The sequence below is a fragment of the Tupaia chinensis genome, unplaced genomic scaffold (genome assembly GCF_000334495.1).
Source record: "Tupaia chinensis unplaced genomic scaffold, TupChi_1.0 Scaffold000132_1, whole genome shotgun sequence".
In the NCBI taxonomy this organism is placed as follows: Eukaryota; Metazoa; Chordata; class Mammalia; order Scandentia; family Tupaiidae; genus Tupaia; species Tupaia belangeri.
This window is the reverse complement of record NW_006159601.1, coordinates 4,084,455-4,094,854: the sequence shown is the minus strand read 5'-3', so window position 1 is coordinate 4,094,854 and position 10,400 is coordinate 4,084,455. Positions and strand designations below refer to the sequence as shown.

Sequence of the window (10,400 nt, the reverse complement as noted above, 5' to 3'; positions counted from 1 at the left end):
GAACCGCGGTCGACTATGTGGGAGTCCAGTGACATAGCCATTACACTAACTGCTGGTTCCCAAAATGGAAAGGGTTCTGAACTCAGGACACTCACCAACCCTGGCCTCTGTCTCTCGGATCTCCCATCTCAGACTCCTTGGGAAGACAGGGTGCAGTGGCACCTGAGATTCTCAGCCTCGGGGTCTAAGTCTAGCATGAGAGAGAGCCTGTCTCCTGCTCTACATTCCCAGGGCCTCCCCCGGGCCATGTTTCCCTCTCTTTCTTTCTTTCTTTTTTTGGAGAGGTTTTTGCTATAGGGTGTGTGCGCTCGCCAGAAACACAGAGAGACAGAGAGACAGAAAGCAAGAAATCACCCCCCGGGGGTTGGCCACGCCACAATCCCTTCTCCTCCATTCTCCTCTTGGGATCTTGGGCACACATGCACATGCGCCCGATGTGAGTTTAAGCTACTGGGTCCGGGACTTGAACCACGGTCAGCCACATGGGAGTCCTGCAACATAACCGTTACGCTAACTGCTGGTCCCCACGTTTCCTTCTGTTACCCAAGTCCCATGGCCCAGGGGAATCTGGTGCAGGGACTGGCTTAAGCAAGGATGCTGTTTTTCCCAAGGCCTGTGTTTTGGGGCTTCACCTTGAGAGTGGAGATTGGTTGATTCCAAACTAACCCTGGGAGCCGATTCCTGAGGACGAGGAAAGGACACTTGGGATGTTGTGGACAAAAGTCACACCCCGTGGCTGTGCATGTCACAGTCATTCACTTAGAATGTAAAGTCCACAGTGCGAGGGAATTGGGGAGCCACTCCATGCGTGGTTACAGTCGATCCATTTTGTGCCAGGACCAGCATTAGCGAATAGAGAACAGCAGATTGTCCCAGCTGTGGTGGTGCATGTTGCTAAGACACTCTGCTTTGAAGGCTGGGACTGCATGGGAGGCTTGGGTTCTATTCCTGGTCCAGCTTAAAGGACAGGTCTGGTATTTCTTGCCTGCAACCCCAGCAGTTTGGGGACGCCAAGGCAGGAGGATTGTGAGCACAAGGCTGGCCTGTCTAAAAGAGCCAGGTGTGGTGGAGCGCACCTTTAGTCTCACCAAATCTGACAAAAACAGTAACAAAACCTGTGGGTAACTCAAGAACAATTACAATAATCCAAAAAGTTCTCATCAGTCATGGATTATTGTCTTTATCTGTCTCTGCTGTGCAGGTGATTAAAAGAGGCGAAATTTCCCTCCAATGCTTATATAATTGCTAGAGGGAGACAGACAGACAGACAGACAAAGGCAATCCCTTCTCCATTTGTCCATCCTACCAGGATGCTGGGCACACAGGCACATCTTTCAGGCTGCCAGCAGGGCTGGGATTTGAACTGCATGGTTGGCCATGGGAGCCAACTTTTCCTTTTTCTCTTTTAGGTTTTTGCCATAGGGTGAGCTGGCTCACTGGAGAGACAGACAGAGAGAGAGAGCAGGAAAGGGAGAAGTCACTCCACAGCAATGCCTTCTCCATTCTCCTCTGGGGATTTTGGGCACACTCACGTGCCCAGTGTGATTTTTCAGGCCACTGGGTCCTGGGCGTAAACCTCTCCGCCATGTGGGAGTCCGGCATCCTTAGCCACTGGGCCCTCAGCTGGCTCCTGGATCTGGTTCTTTAACCACCAGCTGGAGAGAGCTGGCCTGAAAAAGGCAAGATTCTAACCTTTCTTTGTCTCTCTGGCCCCTAACGGAAGGTGTCTGAGTAGTGAAGAGTTTCGGAAGGAGAAAGGGCTGGAGCCAGTAAAGATCAAGCACTTTCAAAGTTTAATTTGGAGTCCTCCTGGCTAGGGGTGGGCAGGGCAGGCTTCCCGTCCCTTGCAATCATGTGCCCTCTCTCTTTTTTATTTTTTTTTAGAGAGATTTTTGCTATAGGGCTTGTACACTTGCCAGAGAGGCAGAGAGAGACAGAGAGACAAAAAGCAAGAAATCGCCCCCCAGGGGGATGGCCATGCTGCCATCCCTTTTCCTCCGTTCTCCTCTCAGGATCTTGGGCACACACGCTGTGTGTGGCATGAGGTTTAAGCCACCAGGTCCAGGACTTGAATCATGGCTGACTACGTGGGAGTACAGTGACCTAACCATTATGTCTTCTGCTGGTCCTAGTCATGTGGCTTCTCTCAACGGCAGGCAAGGTCCGCTACATGGCAGACCAGGCCTAGGCCCCAAGGACCCAGAAGAGGACAAAGGAACCATGACTAAAGGCAGAGCAGCTCAGAGTCTTGGCAGCCCCAGCTGGGCACCTGCCTTCTGGGTGGTCCAGGGAACACTGGGCGCATCCTGGAGTCCTGAGCAGCATCTTATAAAGGACCTTACAGCCTGTCTGCCCCCACGGCACCCACATCCACTGGCTTTGAGTGAAGACTGAGCCCAGGCCTCCAGAAGGAGTCACTGTCCACAAGGGGGAGAAAAGGAGAAGCCTGGGGGTGTTTCTGTCTCTCCCTCTCAGCACCCCACTGCCCTCTGTGCAGTACACTAAGCCCTCAGCGGGGTCTGGGAGGTCACTCACTGAGGCAGACAGACCTTGGGGCCTAAAGTACGATGACTGGCAGGGTCGGGGAGCACTCACAAGTGTCAGCAACTCAGGACCCCCTGCCTAGTGCAAAGGAGAGACCCCACTGCCACCCCACACTGGACAGTGTAGGAAACTGCGTGGACGCTATAGCTGGCGGCTGGCAGGTGATGAGGGGCAGGATGTCAGGAGTTCTCAAACGTCTTCAAGGGGAACCAATGGGCAGCTCCTAGAACAGGTGATCAAGCTGACATCCCCAGGGTGGACGAAGGCCACTGCGTGCTCCAGGCTGATGCTGACAGGGACCCACAGCGCCGGGCTGCCTCTGCCATAGATAACCCCTCTGTGATCTGTGAGAACCGTTGAACCCAGGCAGGACGCTCCTTCCGATAAGTGCCTGCCTTGCACAGCGTCAGTGTGGTGAAGGAGGCTGGTATGAGAGGCCTCTGAGGAGCTGAGCTGGAGCAAAGGCTTGGGCCAGGTACTGCCCAGCAGGGCTGCTGAGGGCGGTGCCACTGTGCATGTTGGGACAACGCCAGTAGGTTAGATGAGAGCATTCTTTTTTTCTTTTTTTTGAGAGGTTTTCGCTATAGGGCGTGTATGCTCGCCAGACAGAGAGAGAGACAGAGAGACAGAAAGCGAGAAATCATCCCCCAGGGGAGATGGTCACGCCGCAATCCCTTCTCCTCCATTCTCCTCTTGGGATCTTGGGCACGCATGCACACGCGCCCGGCGTGAGTTTTAAGCCACCGGGTCCGGGACGTGAACCACAGTAGACTACGTGGGAGTCCAGCGACATAGCCATTACGCTAACTGCCGGTTCCCAGATGAGAGCATTTTGTACCCATGTTCAGTCCCAATCCTGGTCACTACGTGATCGTGTAGATCAACAAAATTCATGCAAACGTTTCAGGGGTAAAATTAGGGGCAACTGACTCGGTTCAGGCAAAATGTTCAGACTATGAGAAAGCAACTGCGGCTAATAAGGAAGCTGCCAAGGGAGAAAAGCAGATTATTGCAAATTATCCATGAGGGCTTAGGGCAAGGATATATATTTTCTTTAACCACAACCTACAGAGTGTGGGCAAGTGAAATGCCAAGCTAGGGGAACACCCTTGGGATGCGTTAACGGGCCCAATAGGATAATTAGCCTCGTGTTCATCCTTTATGGTTTCCTTTTTTTTTTTTTTCCTTTTTTTATTTTTAAGAGAGAACGCAAGTTAAACATTTATTATACAGGAAAGGAATGCTGCTGCTCCCTCCTGTTTTTCTGCTTTGTCGCTGCTAATTGTGTAATAGTAATATCACGCAAACAGTATCCAGTCTAAGAGGTACAAAATGCCAAGTGGGGAAAGTATGTGGCCCCTGGCACCTGTGTGCTCCAGCTCCCTGCCACCACGGCCACCCCAAAGGCGCGGTCCCAGTTTCCACTGCATCCTTCCTCAAACCATCTATAGACTCCTTTCAATAGAAAATCGCACCAAAAAACATGACTTAATGACGACTTATTCTTTTGTTCTTTAAAATAAAGGGATTAGAATTCTGCACTGCAATAATTAAAAGCCCAGAGTTACGACTATAAATAGAGTTAAAGAAACAAACCCGGCCTCGCCTACAGTCAGCTTGCTGCTGACCACTGGTGCATGCTTGCTGGCTCAGGAGGGTTGCACAACTGTGTGTTCCCTTCCCCACCAGCTCCCCCATTCATAGGGCCTGCATGTTGAATGGTTTCCTAGCACTTTGACCAAAAATGGTTGCACTCGACAAAAGCCCCCCCGCCCCTGCTTTATTTGCCGTCTGGCCTCCAAATGGCCTAGGGTTTCCAAAAATAAAGCTGAAGTCTTGTCATGGAGCCTGTGCCAGAGACGATGGCTCAGAATCTGAAAGCACTTCTGAAAGAAGAGGTCAAAAACCATCGAGAACGATGGCAAAGTGGCAGGAGGGAAGCATTAATGTAGCCCCTCCTGTGTCCAGGCCTTGCATTAGGCCCTGGGGACATAGCGATGGATACTGCAAACCCCTTTACGGCAGAGCTTAACATGGTTCTCGGGGTGCCCTTGCCTCATTGTCGCCCATGCCTCTTGCATGGGGCTCAGACCTGTGGAGATAAATGCAAAAGTATGGCATTGACTTTAACAGACATAAAGTGCTGTGTTTATTTATTTTTTTAAGAATCATTCTGTTGTCAATGTGTCTTACAAGTTGGCAGAGAGATGTGAAATCAGTAATAATAATCCTCACTTACTGATGAGCAAAAATAGTAATTGCTGTGCTTATAGAAGGCAGGCCCTATGCCAGCTACTTCCTAAGCTCTTTGTGAGATACCTCCCAAGGGCCCTGTGAGGTGGCACTGAGCGTTGTCCTCAGGGAGAGGAAGCTGCAGGTGGAGGCCACGGAGCTGGGGTAGTGCCTTCTGATCCCAATGTCCTGCCACAGGTGCTGTGTAGGATCATAGCTTGCCTGCGTGGCCCTGCAAAGCCACCAGACCACCCATTGGCCATTTGTTCAGAAATAAAAATATACTCAGTCTATCTGTAGTTTCCATGAGCTTGCCAGAGAGAGACGGAGAGGGAGAGAGAGAAAGCACCCCTGAATGGGGCATGGTCACTCCATGACCCCTCTGTGTTCTCCATCCTATCGGAATCTTGGGCACACATAATAGTTGCTCGGTGTGTTTTTCAAGCTCCTGGATCCGGAATTTGAACAGCCATGTGGATTCCACTCTCCAATGTGCAGAGAAAATGTGGCTTCTATATTAAAGGCTATAAGCAGTAACAGTCCACACCCCACTCCTACCTACGGGGTGCAGGAGAAGTGAATGCGGTCCAATGCAATTGATGATGGAGTTGGATCTTTTCGGCAGGCTCTTGAGGTTTAACTCAGTCTCTTCTCCCTAGTCCGGGTGGGTGCCCAGGGAGGGACTTGTGAGAATGGTGTGGGGAAGGGTCCCTCTGTCTTGGTGCTTGCCCTTGGACATGAGTTGGCTGGTGTCGTAGATGACCATTGGCCCAGTCCTGCCACTGGTGCTTGCTTCACTCTCTGTAGCCGTGGTGCCCACTCTGCTCAAGTACTACCTGTAGGACATCTTTGCTCACTCACTTTCCCTCACTAGATCGTCCCGTGTCTTCTCCAGGCCTTCCATCTGGTTCCTAGGCAGGAGTTTCATAATGGCCTCTGGCTCTTAACTTGGCAAGCCTGCCACATAGGGACTGAGAAAGGCAAGTGGACCCTTTCCACCTGAACCTACTGCATGGCCCACTGTTCTGCTCAGCCTGGACTGTCCTGCTACCCTTCTGAAGGCCGCATGAGAAGTACACAGGAACCTCCTCTGCTCCCAGTGGGTTCCTCACCTGATCTATCCTCCTAGCTCTCAGAGAGAAGACTGGCCTTACCTACCTGCAGGTCCGCCTCTGACTTTCTACTTCCTGTCTTCTTCCCACAATCCTCCAGGCAAGAAGGGATAAGCTCTTTTCCTTCTTCTACATCCAATCTTGCAGCTAAGTCTCAAATACCAATGGCAGTGAGAGAGACCTCAGCTCACCAGTAATTCTGTCCAGAGACATGATTATTTCTTTGCTTTTTTGTTTATATTTATATTTTTGCTATAGGGCATGTGCACTCATTGGAGAAATAAAGACAGAGAGACAGAAAGTGAGAAATCACCTCCCAGGGGGAATGGCCACAATAAAATCCCTTCTCCTCAATTCTCTTCTCAGAATTTTGAGCATGCACACACATGTACCCAGTGTGAATTTTAAGCCACCGGGTCTGGGACTTGAACTGTGGTTGGTCATGTGAGAGTTCAGCAACCTCTCAAAAAAAAAAAAAATAATAATAATAAAAATTCATAGTAGACATTGTTAAATTTAAGATACTTCTTCCAATTTTGCATATTTTTCTTCCACAGGTTTACCATGCTTCTTTGATGCTGTTTGGCGTGTCTAGGCAGGTAAGCTTATGTTTTTGTTAATCATTTAATTTTTAAAAATATTCAAATATTCATCTTTTTTGAGATGTAGAAGCCCAATGCATATAAAAGAACCAGGAGTGAAGGGTTCCTGTTCATAGATGGAATTAAACATGGCAATGTTTTATGATGCCCCACATAGTGACTCCCAAATTCAACACTACCATGAACAAGTTGCGCAAGAGTGACACTCCCTCAAACGTGTTCATTAGATCCCAAGTTCCTGGGACAGAAAAATCAATGATGCTCAAGAGGGGGCCTGAAGTGTATGTTGCATGGTCTGGTAGGTTTAGGAAATAGTTAAGCAACGTTAAGCAGTCTCTTTAACTAATGGACTCCTTACCCCTTTCATAGAACAAACTATTTTATTCATCCTAGCATGCAGTTATTTTAGATAGTATAGCTCCAATTTTTTCTTCTTTTCTGGGGAGGAAGAAATTAATTTGCCATAGGACTGTGCATTCTCTGAGAGAGTGAGAGTGAGAGCCTGTGAGAAGGCACTCCCACAGGGGGTATGGTCATGCCACGATCTTTTCTCCCATGATCTTTTCGGGATACACATGCCAGTGTGTCTCTCAAGCCATTGTGTCTGAGGCTTGAACAGCACAGTTGGCCATGTGGGATCCAGCTGCCTTAACCAACCATGCTATCAGCTAGCCTGCCCTGATTTTTCTTTTTAATTGCCAGAGGTTGCACATATTTACCAGATTAAAACAGAGAAAGCATGCCCCAGTCCCTCTCCATTTCTCCATCTTACTGGGGTTTGGGACTTGCATACACACATGCATGGCATACCTCTCAAGCCTCCAGGGCCAGGACTCTGACTGTGGTTGGCCATGGTGATCTGGCTCCCTTAGCTACCAAGGGACTGGCACACAAACTTGGTATTTTTTACTTTTTATTTTATTTTATTTTATTTATTATTACCAGTATTACTATTTTAAATGTGCTATAGGGCACATGTGCTCACTGGGGAGAGAGAGAGAGAGACAGATGAGAAAGCAAGCCATCAGGTCTGGAACTTGAACCGTGGTTGGCCATGTCAGAGTACAACCACCTCAAACACCGTGCCACCTGCTGACCGACCCCCCAAACTTCTTTCTTTTTTTTTGGGGGGGGGAATATTTTATTTAACTTTATTTATATTTTATTTATTTTATTTTAATTTGACCAGATAGAGTGAGTGAGTGAGAGAGAGATGGAAAGTGAGAAAGCAAGCTGCCAGGTCCAGGACTTGAACTGCAGTTGGCCGTGTGTGAGTCCAGCACCCTTAAACACCACGCCACCTGCTGGCCCCCAAGAACCAAAAATAAGTTATTTACAAAAGTTCTTACTTGGGACCAGCAGTTAGCGTAATGGCTATGTCGCTGGACTCCCACGTAGTTGACCGCGGTTCAAGTCCCAGACCCAGTGGCTTAACCTCACGCCGGGCGCGTGTGCGTGTGTGCCTAAGATCCCAAGAGGAGAATGGAGGAGAAGGGACTGCAGCGTGGCCATCCCCTCTGGGGGGTGATTTCTCGCTTTCTATCTCTCTGTTTCTCTCTGTCTGTCTGGCGAGCACACGTGCCCTATAGCAAAAACCTCTCCAAAAAAAATAGTTCTTACTTGACCAGTGGTAAGAGTCAAGAAACCATATACTAGGGAACAACTAAGACCCCACTAAATCTTTAAGCTAGTTCATCCATGGGAATAACCAGATAGCTCTCATTTTTAGGCTGTGAAGGTGTCCTTCCAACTGTCCTTCAATTGTACAAGGACATACATACAATCAAAGGGGTTTGTGCAAGAAGCACCATGTTCCTTGCAGACGCAGTTTAGTCACAGCTCTAGACTGCTGTTCCCCGTCTGCCTTGCATAGCTGTTCCACCATTTTTATTGATTTACTTGTTAACTTCTTTCTCTTTTTCCTCTCTGTCAGTTTTCTTCTTTTCTTCTCTACTGTCAGCTCATTTCTTTTCTCCTTTCTTGGCTTTCTTTTCTCTACTGTTGGCTCCTTTCTTTCCTTCATTTTTGGCTTCTTTCTCTCCTTCTCTGTCCTGAACACTGATATAAAATGTTTTTTTATAGCCTTTCTGGTTTTGAGCAATTTCAATGGCAAAAAATTGAATTCTGGGTAAAAGATAGTGTTTTCCTCAGTGTAACCCTGAGAACAATCTAGACATAACAAAGTACCATAGTCGAAGTCTTCTACAATCCCATCAGACTTCATGCAGAATGGCCTCCACTTCTTGTAATAGATTCCAACACGCTGCATGGCTCTCATGGCCAAGCCATCTGTGTCGGGATTGTTGCCATATGATTCTGCTGGGAGCGAAAGAGCACGTGCCATAGACACCAGCTCCCCGGAAACCAGCTCATCCATCAGTTCCACTAGTAGCCTCCATGCTGCAGCCCAGAAAGCATTCCCCAAACTTAATTCTTAATGAGCATTTCGTGGGACTAATATTGCTTAAAATCCATCTGGGAAGGGCTGGTGTAGAGTAAACCACATAGAGGGAAATAGAGAATTCATATTTCCTTGTGAACAAAATCCATGGTCTTGGAATCAAAGAAGGAAACTGCAAGACAGAACAATTTCCATGGTCTGCAGAGAGCCCAGGGTACTAGTGCATCAGGGCAATTTTCCAATAGACCCTTTCCACAAAAAACAAGGATTGTGTGCTTAGCTGGGAAGTAGGAGACGTCTGTTCAAAGTCTGCTTGTTCAGCCACAACAAGTAAATATCCTTCTCCATCCCCCTTACCCATCCTTACATCAAACACAGCAGCTTTCCTGTAACCAAAACAACACTCAAAAAGGAAGAGGAGGAAATGAACAGGAATTTCAAGAATTTGCATGACACTTCCTTCTTGGCTCTAGCACCATATTGCTTTAGACTGCAAATATGATTCTGGCCATGCAAGATTTGAACGACAAATGGAATTAGTTGTAACAGGATTCCACCTCTCTTTTGTTTCTGAAAAGCCTCTTTGGACAAATCTTAGAGACGGCAGGACTAACTAGAACAAGAGAGCATTATCCAATCCCCTTGCAGATGGCCAAGATTGACCCTCCAGGCCTGTGGGGAATTGGGCAGCTCGGTGAACATTTCATGGTTTCTAGAAGACAAGCCCCATGTCTCAACTCCCTGAACTGGAGATTGCATTGGCTTTCCCAGTGAATAAAGAAAGATACCCTTAGTGCGTAATGGGGAGTCCAGTTGAGAAGAACCTTGAAAGAATCTGCACATGAGACCAAAATCTTGCCTATCTGGGAAAGACCTCTCGGGCTATATACCCACCCTCTAACAGATTTATATGTCTGAGATATAAAGCCAGCTCTTGGAGAAGCAGTGCTGTAAAAACAAAGCCAGAGAGGGTATAAATTTGCTGACTGTACAAGCCATAAATCAGTGGCAAGGGGATCCAGGGCCCTGGAGAGGCCCGCTGCCTGTAGAATAAGGACAGTGTTGCTCAAGGGGCCTCTGCTGGGGCTGCCTTTTCCTCTGCAAAACAACCAGTTTCTCTCCCCTTCCCTCACCAACTTCTGTCCTGCGAACTGAGATGCTGCTGATTAGAGCCGGGTAGTGGATGGCATTTATTCTCTTTCTGCAGATCACCAGTGCTTCTCAGTACTCCTGCCACATCATCCTTGCTGTCCTGAATCATTTATTAACTGTTTCATAGCCTGTTGTTAGCTCCAGGGTAGAGATGGGGTCTGGTCTGTTTCTGTGTACTATTCGATCCTTTGTATTTAATAGGTGAGTAGGTGGCAGCTTTGAATGTGTCTGACCTACCCATTGACCCCTCGTCCCTGAGTAGTGCTCCCTCTAGTCAAGAATGGACCCAGAAACCAAGTGTACTATGTAACTCCTGGACCCACCCTGGCTGAAGGAGGGTGACCACTGAGATTGGAA

General features: G+C 48.2%; 1 pseudogene; it reads right to left on the bottom strand.

Annotated features, from left to right (window-relative positions):
• Positions 1-8,273: 8,273 nt before the first annotated feature.
• LOC114007153 (protein PBDC1-like) lies at positions 8,274-8,889 on the bottom strand (annotated as a pseudogene).
• Between the last annotated feature and the right edge of the window lie 1,511 nt (positions 8,890-10,400).